The 18,485-nt window shown below is 42.3% G+C and overlaps 1 pseudogene; it reads left to right on the top strand.

The window, feature by feature from the left end:
• The first annotated feature begins 541 nt into the window (after positions 1 to 541).
• LOC110431473 lies at positions 542 to 5,352 on the top strand (annotated as a pseudogene).
• The last annotated feature ends 13,133 nt before the right edge of the window (positions 5,353 to 18,485 follow it).

Raw genomic sequence — 18,485 nt, 5'->3', positions numbered from 1 at the left:
TAGTTATCCCCTTTAGTTGAAAGTTGTGCTGCGTTTGACACAGAGGTTAAAAGAAAAGATGTCTATGGGTCAAAAGAAGGACTGAAAACGAGTTTTTGTTCCAAAAAAAAAGAGAAAAAAAAAGAAAAGCAAGAAAGAAAAAAAAAGAAAAACAAAAAGAGAACTGTGTGCAGCACACCAAAAAGGGGTTTGGGCAGCAACAAGTTTTCGGTTGGTGCAAATTGGTGATCATCTATCCACTTACTACATCTCATTCCTTTCTTTGTGCATCCTTTCCTTTATATTCAGCAACTTAGACTTCTGTTCTTGGATTATTATTTGGTTTTGCATCACTACATTTCAGTGCATTCCACTAACATATTACCCCACCAAGCTCCACTTAAAGCACCGTGAGTTGTTGCACCGTCGTCGCTGTTACAATCGCTCTTCCCTACAGATCGCAGCCCCGGTTCTTGCTCTTTTCAGGGAGAGAAAGAACTTGTTTTGTAAGTGGTGAGGGAGTGATTCCACATATATATTGTCCTTTTTTTCCTCTACTAACATGGCAGGACGTGGAGATGGTGCCGCTGTTTCGGTGGAGGAATTTCAGGAGTTGCGTACACAAATGAATGATTTGGTGCAGCAGCTCCAAACTCTCCAATTGAACATACCACGTCGAGAACCGCCACCAAATGAGGATGATGATATTGACGAGGAGGATGAGCCACCGCGTCGTCCCGCTGGTCGTGGACGTGGCGGGCGTGGTTATGGTCTTCTTAATTTTGGTCGTGCTCGGCGCATTCCTGTTCGAGGTGGACGAGATTATGATGGTGATGATGATATGTTGTCTGACATGGATGATCATCGCCATGGTGGCCATCGTGGTTATCGTGACCGCCACCGTCGCCTTGATGATGATGGTTTAAGCAAAGTGAAAGTGTCTATTCCAAAATTTAATGGAAAAGAAAGTGCTGATGATTATTTTGAGTGGGAGACTAAGGTTGAACAGATCTTTGATTTGTATCCTTATCCTCCTGTCAAGAAAGCAAAGCTTGCTGCAATTGAGTTTTTAGGCTATGCAATCACTTGGTGGAATCAAGTGTGTACTGAACTCCGACGCGCTGGACATGATCGTATTACTTGGGAAGACATGAAGAGGGAAATGCGACGTCGTTTTGTTCCTGCATATTACTCTCGTGATCTACATTTGAAGCTAAAACGTCTTGTGCAAGGTACTCGTACTGTTGATGAATATTTTCAAGAATTGGAAATGTGTTTACTTCGTACAGGGATAACTGAAGATGAGGAATCCACAATGGCTCGATTTCTGGTTGGCCTCAATAAGCCCATTGCTGATAAAGTGGATATGACAAACTACACATGTCTCACTGAGTTAGTACATTTTGCAAAAAGGGCAGAACGACAACTTGCTGGATCTTATAAAGATCGTGCTTCATTTTCAGCTCATAATAGTGCTACTTTATGGCGCCAGTCACAGCAGCACGGGTCAGGGGTGCACACACCTACATCTCGTGCAACTTCTTCCAAACATTTTGATTCCAAAGGCAAAGCTGTAAGCTCTACTCAGTCCAGCTCCTTTGCTACTGCAGCCCCAAGGCATACAAGCAAGATTGAGTGTTTTAAGTGTGGTGGTCATGGGCATAAGCAAGCTGAATGTCCCAATCGTCGTACGATTATTGCCCTTGCTGATGGTTCATATGATTCACAAAGTGAAGAGGAGGACGAGTTTCACAATGTCTTTGCAGATCATACTCTTGACACTTGTGAGTATTCAGCTGAGGATGGTACTTTTGAGCTAGGTCTGAATTGTTTAGCTATTCAACCTATTCTAACTTTTGCTCCCAGTGACATGATAGAAGATGTTATTTCTCCATATTCTAATGAGATTACTAGTGCTGATTTTGATGAGTTGCTTGCTGATTTTCCTGATTTGGAGCCTTCTAAAATGAATAGATCATCTCCTTATTTGGTGGTTAGAAGAGTTCTTTCCACTCAGTTTGTTGCTGCTGAACAAGGACAACGTCATAATTTGTTTCAGTCCCGATGCAAAGTGAAAGGTCAAGTGTGTCGTTTCATCATAGATGGTGGGAGCTGCAATAATATTGTTAGTGCCTTGCTTGTTGAGAAGCTTGGCCTACCAACACGCCGCCATCCACACCCTTACCATATGCAGTGGCTGAATAATTCAGGGACAGTGAAGGTCTCATCCATGGTTCGTTTGTCTTTCTCCATTGGTGACTATCATGGTGAGGTTGATTGTGATATTGTACCCATGCAAGCATGCCATTTGTTGTTGGGTCGTCCATGGCAGTTTGATGTGGATTCGGTGCACTTTGGGCGGTCTAACAAGTATACTTTCATCCACAACGATAAGAAGGTGGTTCTTGTTCCATTATCTCCAGAAGAGATCTATGCTTCAGATGTGGCTCGCATGAAAAAAGAAGAATCTGACAAAAGAAAATTGAGTGAGGCTGCCAACACTAGTAAGGGAGAGACTTCAAACCAATCTAGCCACATAAAGCCTCTTTCCACTACAAAACAACACCACCAAAATGAGTGCTTATTTGTGAGCAGGAGTGATTTGAGAGAAGTGAGGAACACCACAGCCCCATTCTTTGTGCTCTTGCACAAGGAGGTCCTACTTTCAACTAACGATTTACCTTCATCGCTGCCTAGTGCTGTTCTTGATCTCTTACAAGACTTTGAAGATGTTTTTCCTGATGAGGTACCAGCTGGCCTTCCTCCACTCTGTGGTATTGAGCATCAAATCGATTTGGTACCTGGAGCTTCTCTTCCCAATCGTCCAGCCTACCGTGCTAATCCTGAAGAAACCAAAGAAATTCAGCGACAGGTAAAAGAGCTTTTGGACAAAGGGTATGTTCGTGAATCTCTATCACCTTGTGCTGTTCCAGTACTTTTGGTCCCTAAGAAAGATGGATCTTGGCGCATGTGTGTCGATTGTCGTGCCATTAATGCTATAACTGTACGATATCGCCATCCCATTCCTAGGCTTGATGACATGTTAGATGAATTGAGCGGCTCAACTATTTTCACCAAGATTGATTTACGCAGTGGCTATCACCAAATTCGCATGAAAATTGGTGATGAATGGAAGACAGCATTTACAACCAAATTTGGCTTGTATGAATGGCTTGTGATGCCCTTTGGCTTACAAATGCTCCTTCAACTTTTATGCGCTTAATGAATCATGTTTTACGAGCTTTCATTGGCAAGTTTGTAGTTGTTTATTTTGATGATATTCTGATCTATAGCAAATCATTTGATGAACATCTTGATCATATCCATCAAGTACTTGCTGTTTTGAGGGAAGAGAAATTGTATGCCAACATTGCTAAGTGCACATTTTGCACAGATCGTGTTGTTTTTCTTGGTTTTGTTGTGACTGCAGATGGCATCCAGGTTGATGAAGAGAAGGTTAAGGCAATAAAGGATTGGCCTACTCCTACAAATGTGAGCCAAATTCGAAGTTTCCATGGTCTTGCAGGTTTCTATCGACGATTTGTTAAAGATTTCAGCACGATCGCTGCACCACTTAACAACTTGACAAAGAAGGATGTTCCATTCAAATGGGGAGATGACCAAGAGCAAGCCTTTGTAGAGTTAAAAAGAAAGCTTTGTGAAGCACCACTGCTGCAGCTACCTAACTTCGGTAAGACTTTTGAGATTGAATGTGATGCAAGTGGTATTGGCATTGGAGGTGTGCTACTTCAAGAAGGTAAACCTATTGCCTACTTTTCTGAAAAGTTAAATGGTCCACATCTGAATTATTCTGTCTATGATAAAGAGCTTTATGCCTTAGTTCGAGTTTTGGAAGTTTGGCAACATTATTTGTTACCTAAAGAATTTGTCATCCATTCTGATCATGAAGCTTTGAAATATTTAAAAAGTCAAGGCAAACTGAATCGTAGACATGCTAAATGGATCGAGTTCATAGAAACATTTCCGTATGTTGTTAAACATAAGCGTGGTAAAGATAACATTGTTGCAGATGCTTTGTCAAGAAGGTGTGGTTTGGTTACACAATTAGATACAAAAGTGCTTGGTTTGGAATCCATTAAAACACTCTATGCAACTGATTCTGATTTTAAAGAACCTTTCTCTCATTGCATTGCTGGAAAAGGCTGGGACAAGTATTATGTACATGATGATTTTTTATTTCGAACTAACAAACTATGCATTCCAGCCTGCTCGATTCGTCAAGTTCTTTTACAGGAAGCACATGCTGGTGGCTTAGCTGGTCATTTTGGCATCAAAAAGACATTGGACATGCTCTCTGATCATTTCTTTTGGCCACATATGCGACGTGATGTTCAACGACATGTCGAGCGCTGCATAATCTGCTTGAAAGCTAAGTCCCGCCTTAATCCCCATGGTCTCTATACTCCATTACCAATCCCAACTGTACCTTGGGAAGATATATCCATGGATTTTATTCTGGGATTACCAAGGTCTCAGAGGGGGAGGGACTCTATCTTCGTTATTGTTGATCGCTTCTCAAAAATGGCACATTTTATTCCATGTCACAAGAGCGATGATGCTTCACACGTTGCTGATTTGTTTTTCAGGGAGATTGTTCGTTTACATGGAGTGCCAAAGACTATTGTTTCAGACCGAGATACAAAATTCCTGAGCTATTTTTGGAAGACATTATGGGCTAAACTTGGCACGAAGTTGTTATTTTCCACCACTTGTCACCCACAAACGGATGGGCAAACTGAAGTTATCAACCGTACCCTGTCCACCATGCTGCGTGCCATGCTAAAAAAGAATTTGAAGCAGTGGGAAGAATGTCTTCCACATGTCGAATTTGCTTATAATAGGGCACTACATTCCACAACAAATTTTTGTCCATTTGAAATTGTTTATGGTTTTAAGCCACATACTCCCATGGATCTTTTGCCTTTACCATTACAGGAACAAGTTAACTTGGATGCAGCGAAGAGATCCAACTTTATCAAGAAGCTACATGATGAGACAAGAAGAAATATTGAGAAGAAATCAGCACAATATGCAAAGCAAGCGAACAAAGGTAAGAAGAAGGTTACATTTCAGCCCGGTGACCTCGTGTGGTTGCATCTACGCAAGGATCGATTTCCCCAACAACGTAAGAGTAAGTTATCACCTAGAGGTGATGGTCCATTCAAGGTTCTAAAAAAGATAAATGATAATGCATACAAAATTGAGCTGCCACCTGAATATTCCAATGTTAGTCCAACATTCAATGTCAAAGACTTGCTTCCATTTGTTGGTGAGCCTGAGTCGAGGACGACTCCTTCTCAAGAGGAGGAGGCTGATGAGGACATCCCTAGCATTCATTCATCTTCAAATAAAACTCCACTTGATATAAGTGGTCCAATTACAAGAAGTAGAGCTAAACAATTGGAGAAGGAAATTCATTCTCAGGTGAACGCTAACCTTATGTTTAATAATCAGTTTATGTTGAATGATCCTATACTTTTGAGTTCTTGTTTCAATGTCCTTAGGAATGATGGAGGGTATGAACCAGCATGGGATGAAGATGGATTCAAGCCTTTGGACATCTGAACCAAGAAGCCTATCGTGTGCATAAATAAAATGGTGGTTCATTACTTCTGCATGAGAAGGCAACCAGAAGCTAGATGGCTGACCCATGGTACAAATTCCAAGCATCACCACGGACAGAATACAAGGAGTTACGTGGCATTCTACAGATGGATGAAAGCATCTTTAAGTCTATGTTGCAGCCCATCAAACGGTTCATTATTTAGACTTCCCAATAAAGAGTTATGCTCATTTTAGTAACTGCTGCCAGAAGCTGAGAAGACGCGCGAACCAGCCACGAAATCCACTAGTGGATGTGCATGCTGTCATGTATTCAAAGCTGAACGCCCCTATCTATATATATCTCTTGTACTAGACAATGAAAGGACACATCTTGCTTGGTTAAAATTCAGAATACACAAACTCGTGGAGTTTTGTTTATGCGTGAGTCTTGAGAGGCTTGCAAAACTTGTTCTTTCGATTCCTGAGGGAGTTGTAGAACGCCGAACTGTGGTTCATCCAGTTTGTGCCTTCACGTCTATACGGCGTGATTGCGTGGGCTGTTCGTCGGTACGTGGAAGGGTGATTGTCTCGGTAGTTCGTCGCGTGGACAGCCTCGCGGTGCACTGCCTCTTCACCAGGTCACGCAGCGACAAGTTATCAAGTTCGCGAATCCTACGAGAAGATCGGGCCACAACGACTTGTCTCACGCTATCCCTAGGCGTGAGCATATCACTTCTAAAGCAAGGAAACAAAGAGTCCAAACCCAAGACGTTTTGAGAGTTGAATTCGGACTGGAAAATAACTCTAACTTGTATGGATCACCACGGCGTCATATGGACTCCAACTAGGACGTTCCTATACTTGTTGGAAAGCTCATGAAGTCTAGTTTCCAATGGGTCCAACCACATATCTATGCAGCTTATGAGTCGGGCGCAGTCCTTGTTTTTGTGCCGACACCTTTTTCTATTTTGGTGCTGCGTCACCCTATTTTGGACCAATGGCCCATGTATCAAGTTGAGTCCATTAGGGACGCGTCCTAGGGTTGGAGGACGACTCTAGCACCCCTTTGGTCGTCCTCCCCTCTATTTATTTACATCTAGAGCCACCATGAACAACTGGGTTTTGATTAGATAAAGTTTAGCCTTCGCTACTTGCTTGTAAACGCGCGTGCTGATCCAGCCGCCCGTCTTCTTGTTTTCGAAACCCCACTTCATTAGAGATTGAGTTTGAAACCTTCATTTACATCTAGTAATTTAGTACTTGTTCTTGCTGGTTCTTCGATTGCTTGCAGGACGAGTGCCCTAGTGGCCGGGTGTTGCGCTCCACAAGATCGTGACAGCCATTGGAGGCTGTGTATCGGTTGCTAAGGCGCGGTCTTGAGGGCTGTAGTCGGGCCGTGAACGTCATCTCCATTCACTAATCGAGTTATCCAGCGCCTCTCATCGAAAGATCAGGCGAAAACCCTATGGGTTCACATTAGTTGGTAATCAGAGCAAGGTTTATCGGTGAGAGATTTTCAATTCTTCGTGTTTGTTTTTCCTATAGTCCAAAAAAAGACAAAAAAATATAGCAGATTTGTTTTCCATAATCCTATAAATCCTTTATGCCGTGGCTAGTACTACTTAGTTAGGGCTGGTTGAATGAGTGTTTGCTTCGGTCGTGTCCAGTGCTGGTTTTAGTTTAGTCCTTTAGAGTTTTGAGTTCTTGTCACCATCTAGTCACAACTGCGTCCAATCTATTGTGGGTTGGAATTTGAGTAGATCTCGATAATAGGTGCAGCCACTTGTTGGTCTATTCTGCGTTTCCATCAACGTGATCCAAAAGGAAAGATAGCACTTCATACTTGTGCTAGATATATTGAATTTTGAGGTTCAGCCTTACTCTAGTGAGAGGGTGAGAGTGGTGAAGTGATATTTTGTACTATTTTGTTTATATAATCAGGTTTTGATGTTCCCCAAAAAAAGAAAAGAGACAATAAATAAATAAATAAATAAAAGAAAGAAAAAAGAAAAAAAATCAAAAAACGGGGATTGTTGTTTCTTTTGTTTCCAGTAGGGCTGCTCATTTTGTTTCTAGTGGTGTGCTGTGTTTTCCCTTTGTGTCCAGGCTCGCGTCTCTAGCACGGTCTAGGCTAGGACCAGCACAGTACCACCGTTGAGCATTTATTCAACTTGCTTTTTATAACTAACGTGGTGCTAGTTCGATCCTTGTTTCAGCCCACCTATAGCTCCACATATTCTACAACTTGATAGGTTTTGTTGCTGCGGCACCGATACACTTCGTCCATTGCTGTGGATTTGTTGGTAGCCAATCCCTCCTGTTGAGCAAGGTAAGAATTGGTAAGAACTTGTTAGACAGGTTGATAGAGAGCGTCTTACAGTAGCCACATCCTAATAGCTGTAGGGTTTTTATTTCTTCACCTATTTTTCTTGTTTCCACTGTGTGTTTTTTTAAACCATGTCAGAGACAGAGGATACCAACAAAATTCCACAGTCACCTCGCACTAAGGGCATCATACAACATTTTGAAAGGCAAGTGAAGCTACACACAGAGGGACTTGATGACAACTTGAAGGTGACGAATGACAATCTTGGGCAGTTGGAGGACACACAGATTGCCACAAACAACAAGATTACAAAGATGGAGGCATCTATTACTAGTATGGATAAAAGTCTTGCTGCTCTTCTGAAACGCTTTGATGACTTCCACACAATGGACAAAGAGAAGCATAAGGAAGAAAACAAGGAGGAAGACCGAGTGGATGGCAATTATGATGATGATTACACTGCTGATACGGAACGAGATGATCAAGACACTCATCATCGACGTCGCCTACGTCACACCCGTAGAGGTATGGGTGGCCACCACCGATGCGAGGTACACAATAATAATGATGCTTTCAGTAAGATTAAATTTAAAATACCTCCTTTTGATGGTAAATATGACCCTGATGCATACATTACTTGGGAGATTGTTGTTGACCAAAAGTTTACATGTCATGAATTCCCTGAGGATACACGTGTTAGGGCTGCTACTAGTGAGTTCACCGATTTTGCTTCTGTTTGGTGGATAGAACATGGCAAGAAAAATCCTAATAACATACCTAGAACTTGGAATGCGTTGAAACAAGTCATGAGGGCTAGATTTGTTCCTTCTTACTATGCACGTGACATGATTAATAAGTTGCAGCAATTGAGACAAGGTGCTAAAAGTGTAGAAGAATATTATCAGGAATTACAAATGGGTATGCTGCGATGTAATTTAGAGGAGGAAGAAGAACCTGCTATGGCTAGATTTTTGGGCGGGTTAAATCGTGAAATCCAGGACATTCTTGCTTATAAAGATTATACTAACGTAAGCCGTTTGTTTCATCTTGCTTCTAAAGCTGAAAGGGAAGTGCAGGGACGACGTTCTAGTGCCAAATCTAACAATTCTGCAGGGAAATCCTGGCAACAACGCACATCTGCCACATTGTCGGGTGGTGTACCTCTTCCATCAAGCCGATCAATAGCTCCACCACCTTCCTACAGCGACAAACCACATGATTCTTCCACAAATACAGCAACTAAATCAGCCTAGAGACCAATCGCTAGTGCCTCCTCGGTTAATTCCACAGGAAGAACAAGAGATGTTCAGTGTCATCGATGCAAGGGCTATGGGCACGTACAGCGAGATTGTCCAAACAAGCGTGTTTTGGTGGTTAACGCTGATGGTGGGTATTCCTCTGCTAGTGATTTTGATGACGATACACATGCTTTGCTTGCTGCTGATGATACAGGTAGGGATGAAGCAATAGAAGAGCAGATAGGTACAGAGAATGTAGAGCATTATGAGAGTCTTATTGTGCAGCGTGTGCTTAGTGCTCAAGCGGAGAAGGTAGAGCAGAATCAGCGGCATACATTGTTCCAAACAAAGTATGTTATTAAAGAGCGTTCTTGTCGTTTGATTATTGATGGAGGTAGCTGCAACAACTTGGCTAGCAGTGACATGGTGGAGAAGCTTGCACTTACCACCAAACCACATCCACATCCATATCACATTCGGTGGCTGAACAACAGTGGTAAGGCCAAGGTAACAAAACTAGTGCGAATTAATTTTACTATTGGTTCATACCATGATGTTGTTGAATGTGATGTTGTACCTATGGAAGCTTGTAATATTCTGCTAGGTAGACCATGGCAATTTGATAAGAAATGTATACATCATGGTAGATCAAATCAGTATTCGTTTATGCACCATGATATGAAAATTGTTTTGCTACCTATGTCTCCCGAAGCTATCGTACGTGATGAAGTTGCTAAAATTACCAAGGCTAAAATTAAGAACAATGCAGATACTAATGGAAATAACAAAGATGAGATAAGATTAAATGGACATTGCATGCTTGCTACTAAATTTGAAGTTAATGAACTAATTGCTTCCACATCTATTGCTTATGCTTTGGTATGTAAGGGTGTTTTGATTTCAATTGAAGATATGTTGCATTCTTTGCCCCCTGCTGTTCATAACATTTTGCAGGAGTATGCTGATGTTTTTCCAAGTGAGATACCGGCAGGGCTGCCACCTATACATGGGATTGAGCACCAAATTGATCTTATTCCTGGTGCATCTTTGCCAAACCGCGCGCCATACAGGACAAATCCAGAGGAAACAAAAGAGATCCAGCGGCAAGTGCAAGAACTCCTCGACAAAGGTTATGGAATTGAGGTTGATCAAGCCAAGGTAGAAGCTATACAGGGATGGCCTGTACCAAAGACAATCACCCAGGTGCGGAGTTTCTTAGGACTTGCTGGGTTTTATCGCCGTTTTGTGAAGGATTTCAGCACCATTGCTGCACCATTGAATGAGCTTACAAAGAAGGGAGTGCCTTTTGTGTGGAGCAAAGTACAAGAGAATTCCTTCAACATGTTAAAAGATAAGTTAACACATGCACCTCTCCTACAGCTTCCTGATTTTAATAAGACTTTTAAGCTTGAGTGTGATGCTAGTGGGATTGGTTTGGGAGGTATTTTGCTACAAGAGGGTAAACCTGTTGCATATTTTAGTGAGAAATTGAGTGGGCCTGTTCTGAACTATTCAACTTATGATAAAGAATTGTATGCTCTTGTCCGAACTTTAGAAACATGGCAACATTATTTGTGGCCCAAAGAGTTTGTTATTCATTCTGATCATGAATCTTTAAAACATATTCGTAGTCAAGGAAAACTAAATCGCAGACATGCTAAGTGGGTAGAATTTATTGAATCCTTTCCTTATGTTATTAAGCACAAGAAAGGGAAGGAGAATATCATTGTTGATGCTTTGTCAAGGAGATATACTTTGCTAAATCAACTTGATTACAAGATTTTTGGATTAGAAACGATCAAAGACCAATATGTTCATGATGCTGATTTTAATGAAGTGTTGCTGCATTGTAAAGATGGAAAAAGATGGAACAAATTCATCGTTAGTGATGGGTTTGTGTTTAGAGCTAACAAGCTATGCATTCCAGCTAGCTCTGTTCGTTTGTTGTTGTTACAGGAAGCTCATGGAGGAGGTTTGATGGGACATTTTGGAGCAAAGAAGACGGAGGACATACTTGCTGATTTGAAACCATATTTGGGTGAGGAACATGAGCTTGAGTCGAGGACGACTCAAATCCAAGAAAGGGAGGATGATGAGGACATCAACACCATCGATATATCCGCACCTACACCAGTTGGTCCTCTTACTCATGCTCGTGCCCGTCAACTCAACCTTCAAGTAAGTTCAGTTTTAAACTCTTGTCAATCATATTTAGACAATGGAGACACGTGCACTTTCGTGTTGCTCAGGAATAATGGACAAGATCAGCAAGGGAAGGTTCAACTGCATTCGGAATTTGAGGCAACACCAACTTCAAGGGCTGATTGCATATGGGAAGAGTGATAACTTAACAAAGGTGATTGGAGATCAGGTCCAGGCCTCCACAACATCCTCTATCAAGTTACCACGTCGCTTCTAAAGCAAGGAAACAAAGAGTCCAAACCCAACATGTTTTGGGAGTTGGATTCGGACTGGAAAATAACTCTAACTTGTATGGATCACCACGGCGTCATATGGACTCCAACTGGGACGTTCCTATACTTGTTGGAAAGCTCATGAAGTCTACTTTCCAATGGGTCCAACCACATATCTATGCAGCTTATGAGTCGGGCGCAGTCCTTGATTTTGTGCCGACACCTTTTTCTGTTTTGGTGCTGCGTCACCCTATTTTGGACCAATGGCCCATGTATCAAGTTGAGTCCATTAGGGACGCATCCTAGGGTTGGAGGACGACTCTAGCACCCCTTTGGTCGTCCTCCCCTCTATTTATTTACATCTAGAGCCGCCATGAACAACTGGGTTTTGATTAGATAAAGTTTAGCCTTCGCTAGTTGCTTGTAAACGCGCGTGCTGATCCAGCCGCCCGTCTTCTTGTTTTCGAAACCCCACTTCATTAGAGATTGAGTTTGAAACCTTCATTTACATCTAGTAATTTAGTACTTGTTCTACTTGTTCTTGCTGGTTCTTCGATTGCTTGCAGGACGAGTGCCCTAGTGGCCGGGTGTTGCGCTCCACAAGATCGTGACAGCCATTGGAGGCGGTGTATCGGTTGCTAAGGCGCGGTCTTGAGGGCTGTAGTCGGGCCGTGAACGTCATCTCCATTCACTAATCGAGTTATCCAGCGCCTCTCATCGAAAGATCAGGCGAAAACCCTAGTGGGTTCACATCACACACGATGGTACTCCTAGGTCAAAGGGCTCAAGTGAAAGCTCGCTTTGGTCTGTTTGGAGATAGTGATAATCTTGATGCAAGATAGATGCACGGTTTTGCATGGAACATACGATATGCTCAGAAATCAATTAGGTCGCAAATGATATAACTCCTTGATGATGTGTGTCATGGAATCTTGCTTCAGTTCGTTTAGAGATAGTGTTAGTTTTGGTAGAAGATATGTGCACGGTTTACGCCTAATGCACCATAGGCTAAGAAACCATTTTAGACGCACCCGATGGTCCTCGTAGTTGAAGAGGCTCAAGTAGAGGCTTGATTTGGTCTATTCAGCTATAGTGCTAATCTTGATGCAAGATAGTTGCATAGTTTGCATGGAACGTACCATATGTTAAGAAATCAATTTGGACGCACCCAATGGAACTCCTAGATGACGTGTGTCATACGGAATCTCGCTTCGGTCTGTTTGAAGACAATGTTAGTTTCGGTGCAAGGTAGGTGCATAGTTTGTGCCTAATGTACCATAGTCTAAGAAACCATTTTTGACACACCTGTTTGTACTCCTAGATGAAGAGGCTCAAGTGGAAGCTCGGTTCGGTCTGTTTGGAGATAGTGCTAATCTTGATGCAAGATAGGTGCACGGTTTGCATGGAACATACCATATGCTCGGAAATCAATTTGGATGCATCCGTTAGAACTCCTTGATGACGTGTGTCATATGGAATCTCACTTTGGTCTGTTTAGAAACAGTGTTAGTTTTGGTGCAAGATATGTGCATGGTTTGCACCTAATGCACCATAGTCTAATAAACCATTTTGGAAGCACCTGTTGGTACTTCAGTGAAGAGGCTCAAGTGGAAGCTCGGTTTGATATGTTTGGAGATAGTGCTAATCTTGATGCAAGATACGTGTATGATTTGCAAGGAACATACCATATGCTTAGAAAATCAATTCGGACGCACCCAATGGAACTCCTAGATGACGTGTTTCATATGGAATCTCGCTTCGGTCTGTTTGGAGACAATGTTAGTTTCGGTGCAAGATAGGTGCATAGTTTGTGCCTAATGCACCATAGTCTAAGAAACCATTTTTGACACACCTGTTTGTACTCCTAGATGAAGAGGCTCAAGTGGAAGCTCGGTTCGGTCTGTTTGGAGATAGTGCTAATCTTTATGCAAGATAGGTGCACGGTTTGCATGGAACATACCATATGCTTGGAAATCAATTTGGATGCATCCGTTGGAACTCCTTGATGACGTGTGTCATATGGAATCTCACTTTGGTCTGTTTAGAAACAGTGTTAGTTGGTCTGTTTAGAAACAGTGTTAGTTTTGGTGCAAGATATGTGCATGGTTTGCGCCTAATGCACCATAGTCTAAGAAACCATTTTGGAAGCACCTATTGGTACTTTGGTGAAGAGGCTCAAGTGGAAGCTCCGTTTGATCTGTTTGGAGATAGTGCTCATCTTGATGCAAGATACGTGTATGATTTGCAAGGAACATACCATATACTTAGAAAATCAATTCGGACGCACCCAATGGAACTCCTAGATGACTTGTTTCATATGGAATCTCGCTTCGGTCTGTTTGGAGACAACGTTAGTTTCAGTGCAAGATAGGTGCATAGTTTGTGCCTAATGCACCATAGTCTAAGAAACCATTTTTGACACACCTGTTTGTACTCCTAGATGAAGAGGCTCAATTGGAAGCTCGGTTCGGTCAGTTTGGAGATAGTGCTAATCTTCATGCAAGATAGGTGCTTGGTGCACGGTTTGCATGGAACATACCATATGCTTGGAAATGAATTTGGATGCACCCGATGGAACTCCTTCATCACGTGTGTCATATGGAATCTCACTTTGGTATGTTTAGAAACAGTGCTAGTTTCAGTGCAAGATAGGTGCATAGTTTGCACCTAATGCACCATAGTCTAAGAAACCATTTTGGACGCACTTGTTGGTACTCCTAGGTGAAGGGGATCAAGTGGATGCTCGGTTCGGTCTGTTTGGAGATAGTGCTAATCTTGATGCAAGATAGGTGCACAGTTTGCATGCAACATACCAAATGCTTAGAAATCAATCTGAACGCACATGATGGAACTCCTAGATGACGTGTGTCATACAAAATCTTGCTTTGGTCTGTTTGGAGACAGTGTTAGTTTCGGTGCAAGATAGGTGCCAGGTTTGCACATAATGCAGCATAGGCTAAGCAACCATTTTGGACGCACCCGATGGTACTCCTAGGTAAAAGGCCCAAGTGAAAGCTCGGTTTGGTCTATTTGGAGACGGTGCTAATCTTGATGCAAGATAGATGCACTGTCTGTATGGAACGTACCATATGCTTAGAAATTAATTTGGACACACCCGATAGAACTCCTTGATGACGTGTGTCATATGGAATCTCGCTTTGGTGTGCTTAGAGACAGTATTAGTTTTGGTGCAAGATATGTGCTTGGTTTGCGCCTAATGCACCAAAGTCTAAGAAACCATTTTGGAGGCACCTGTTGGTACTCCTAGGTGAAGAGGCTCAAGTGGAGGCTTCGTTCGGTCTGTTTAGAGATAGTGCTAATCTAGATGCAAGATAGGTGCACGATTTGCATGGAACATACCATATGCTAAGAAATCAATTTGGACACACCAAATGGAACTCCTAGATGACATGTGTCATATGGAATCTCACCATAGTCTAAGAAACCATTTTGGAAGCACCTGTTGGTACTTCAGTGAAGAGGCTCAAGTGGAAGCTCGGTTTGATCTGTTTGGAGATAGTGCTAACCTTGATGCAAGATACGTGTATGATTTGCAAGGAACATACCATATGCTTAGAAAATCAATTCGGACGCACCCAATGGAACTCCTAGATGACGTGTTTCATATGGAATCTCGCTTCGGTCTGTTTGGAGACAATGTTAGTTTTGGTGCAAGATAGGTGCTTAGTTTGTGCCTAATGCACCATAGTCTAAGAAACCATTTTTGACACACCTGTTTGTACTCCTAGATGAAGAGGCTCAAGTGGAAGCTCGGTTCGGTCTGTTTGGAGATAGTGCTAATCTTCATGCAAGATAGGTGCACGGTGCACGGTTTGCATGGAACCTTCCATATGCTTGGAAATCAATTTGGATGCACCCGATGGAACTCCTTGATGACGTGTGTCATATGGAAACTCACTTTGGTCTGTTTTGAAACAGTGTTAGTTTCAGTGCAAGATATGAGCATGGTTTGCGCCTAATGCACCATAGTCTCAGAAACCATTTTGGACGCACTATTTGGTACTCCTGGGTGAAGAGGCTCAAGTGGAAGCTTGGTTCGGTCAGTTTGGATATAGTGTTAATCCTTATGCAAGGTAGGTGCATGGTTTGCATGGAACATACCATATGCTTGGAAATCAATTTGGATACACTCGATGGAACTCCTTGATGACGTGTGTCATATGGAATCTCGCTTCGGTCCATTTGGAGACATTGTTGTTTCAGTGCAAGATAGGTGCATAGTTTGCACCTAATGCACCATAGTCTAAGAAACCATTTTGGACGCAATTGTTGGTACTCCTAGGTGAAGAGGATCAAGTGGATGCTCGGTTCGGTCTGTTTGGAGATAGTGCTAATCTTGATGCAAGATAGGTGCACAGTTTGCATGCAACATACCAAATGCTTAGAAATCAATCTGGACGCACATGATGGAACTCCTAGATGACGTGTGTCATACAAAATCTTGCTTTGGTCTGTTTGGAGACAGTGTTAGTTTCGGTACAAGATAGGTGCCAGGTTTGCACATAATGCAGCATAGGCTAAGAAATCATTTTGGATGCACCCGATGGTACTCCTAGGTAAAAGGCTCAAGTGAAAGCTCGATTTGGTCTATTTGGAGACAGTGCTAATCTTGATGCAAGATAGATGCACGGTCTGTATGGAACGTACCATATGCTTAGCAATTAATTTGGACACACCCGATAGAACTCCTTGATGACGTGTGTCATACGGAATCTCGCTTTGGTGTGCTTAGAGACAATATTAGTTTTGGTGCAAGATATGTTCTTGGTTTGCGCCTAATACACCAAAGTCTAAGAAACCATTTTGGAGGCACCTGTTGGTACTCCTAGGTGAAGAGGCTCAAGTGGAGGCTTGGTTCGGTCTGTTTAGATATAGTGCTAATCTAGATGCAAGATAGGTGCACGATTTGCATGGAACATACCATATGCTAAGAAATCAATTTGGACACACCAAATGGAACTCCTAGATGACATGTGTCATATGGAATCTCAATTTAGTCTGTTTAGAGACATTGTCAGTTTCGGTGCAAGATAGGTAACCGGTTTGCACCTAATGCACAATAGGATAAGAAACCATTTTGGACGCACACGATGGTACTCCTAGGTCAAAGGGCTCAAGTGAAAGCTCGCTTTGGTTTGTTTGGAGATAGTGCTAATCTTGATGCAAGATAGATGCACGGTTTTGCATGGAACATACAATATGCTCAGAAATCAATTAGGACGCACCTGATATAACTCCTTGATGATGTGTGTCATATGGAATCTTGCTTCCGTTCGTTTAGAGATAGTGTTCGTTTTGGTAGAAGATATGTGCACGGTTTACGCCTAATGCACCATAGGCTAAGAAACCATTTTAGACGCACCCGATGGTACTCGTAGTTGAAGAGGCTCAAGTGGAGGCTTGATTTGGTCTATTCGAATATAGTGCTAATCTTGATGCAAGATAGTTCCACAGTTCACATGGAACGTACCATATGTTAAGAAATCAATTTGGACGCACCCAATGGAACTCGTAGATGACGTGTGTCATATGGAATCTCGCTTCGGTCTGTTTGGAGACAATGTTAGTTTTGGTGCAAGATAGGTGCATAGTTTGTGCCTAATGCACCATAGTCTAAGAAACCATTTTTGACACACCTGTTTGTACTCCTAGATGAAGAGGCTTAAGTGGAAGCTCGGTTCGGTCTGTTGGAGATAGTGCTAATCTTCATGCAAGATAGGTGCACGGTTTGCATGGAACATACCATATGCTTGGAAATCAATTTGGATGCATCCGTTGGAACTCCTTGATGACGTGTGTCATATGGAATCTCACTTTGGTCTGTTTAGAAACAGTGTTAGTTTTGGTGCAAGATAGGTGCATGGTTTGCGCCTAATGCACCATAGTCTAAGAAACCATTTTGGAAGCACCTATTGGTACTTCGGTGAAGAGGCTCAAGTGGAAGCTCGGTTTGATCTGTTTGGAGATAGTGCTAATCTTGATGCAAGATACGTGTATGATTTGCAAGGAACATACCATATACTTAGAAAATCAATTCGGACGCTCCCAATGGAACTCCTAGATGACTTGTTTCATATGGAATCTCGCTTCGGTCTGTTTGGAGACAATGTTAGTTTCTGTGCAAGATAGGTGCATAGTTTGTGCCTAATGCACCATAGTCTAAGAAACCATTTTTGACACACCTGTTTGTACTCCTAGATGAAGAGGCTCAAGTGGAAGCTCGGTTCGGTCAGTTTGGAGATAGTGCTAATCTTCATGCAAGATAGGTGCTTGGTGCACGGTTTGCATGGAACATACCATATGCTTGGAAATGAATTTGGATGCACCCTATGGAACTCCTTCATGACGTGTGTCATATGAAATCTCACTTTGGTCTGTTTAGAAACAGTGCTAGTTTCAGTGCAAGATATGTGCATGGTTTGCGCCTAATGCACCATAGTCTAAGAAACCATTTTGGACGCACTATTTGGTACTCCTGGGTGAAGAGGCTCAAGTGGAAGCTTGGTTCGGTCAGTTTGGAGATAGTGCTAATCCTTATGCAAGGTAGGTGCATGGTTTGCATGGAACATACCATATGCTTGGAAATCAATTTGGATACACCCGATGGAACTCCTTGATGACGTGTGTCATATGGAATCTCGCTTCGGTCCATTTGGAGACATTGTTAGTTTCAGTGCAAGATAGGTGCATAGTTTGCACCTAATGCACCATAGTCTAAGAAACCATTTTGGACGCACTTGTTGGTACTCCTAGGTGAAGGAGATCAAGTGGATGCTCGGTTCGGTCTGTTTGGAGATAGTGCTAATCTTGATGCAAGATAGGTGCACAGTTTGCATGCAACATACCAAATGCTTAGAAATCAATGTGGACGCACATGATGGAACTCCTAGATGACGTGTGTCATACAAAATCTTGCTTTGGTCTGTTTGGAGATAGTGTTAG

This window comes from Sorghum bicolor, unplaced genomic scaffold (assembly GCF_000003195.3).
Source record: "Sorghum bicolor cultivar BTx623 unplaced genomic scaffold, Sorghum_bicolor_NCBIv3 super_16, whole genome shotgun sequence".
Taxonomy (NCBI): Eukaryota; Viridiplantae; Streptophyta; class Magnoliopsida; order Poales; family Poaceae; genus Sorghum; species Sorghum bicolor.
Note: the sequence above shows the minus strand (reverse complement) of the source record. Positions and strands in the feature narration are given on the sequence as shown.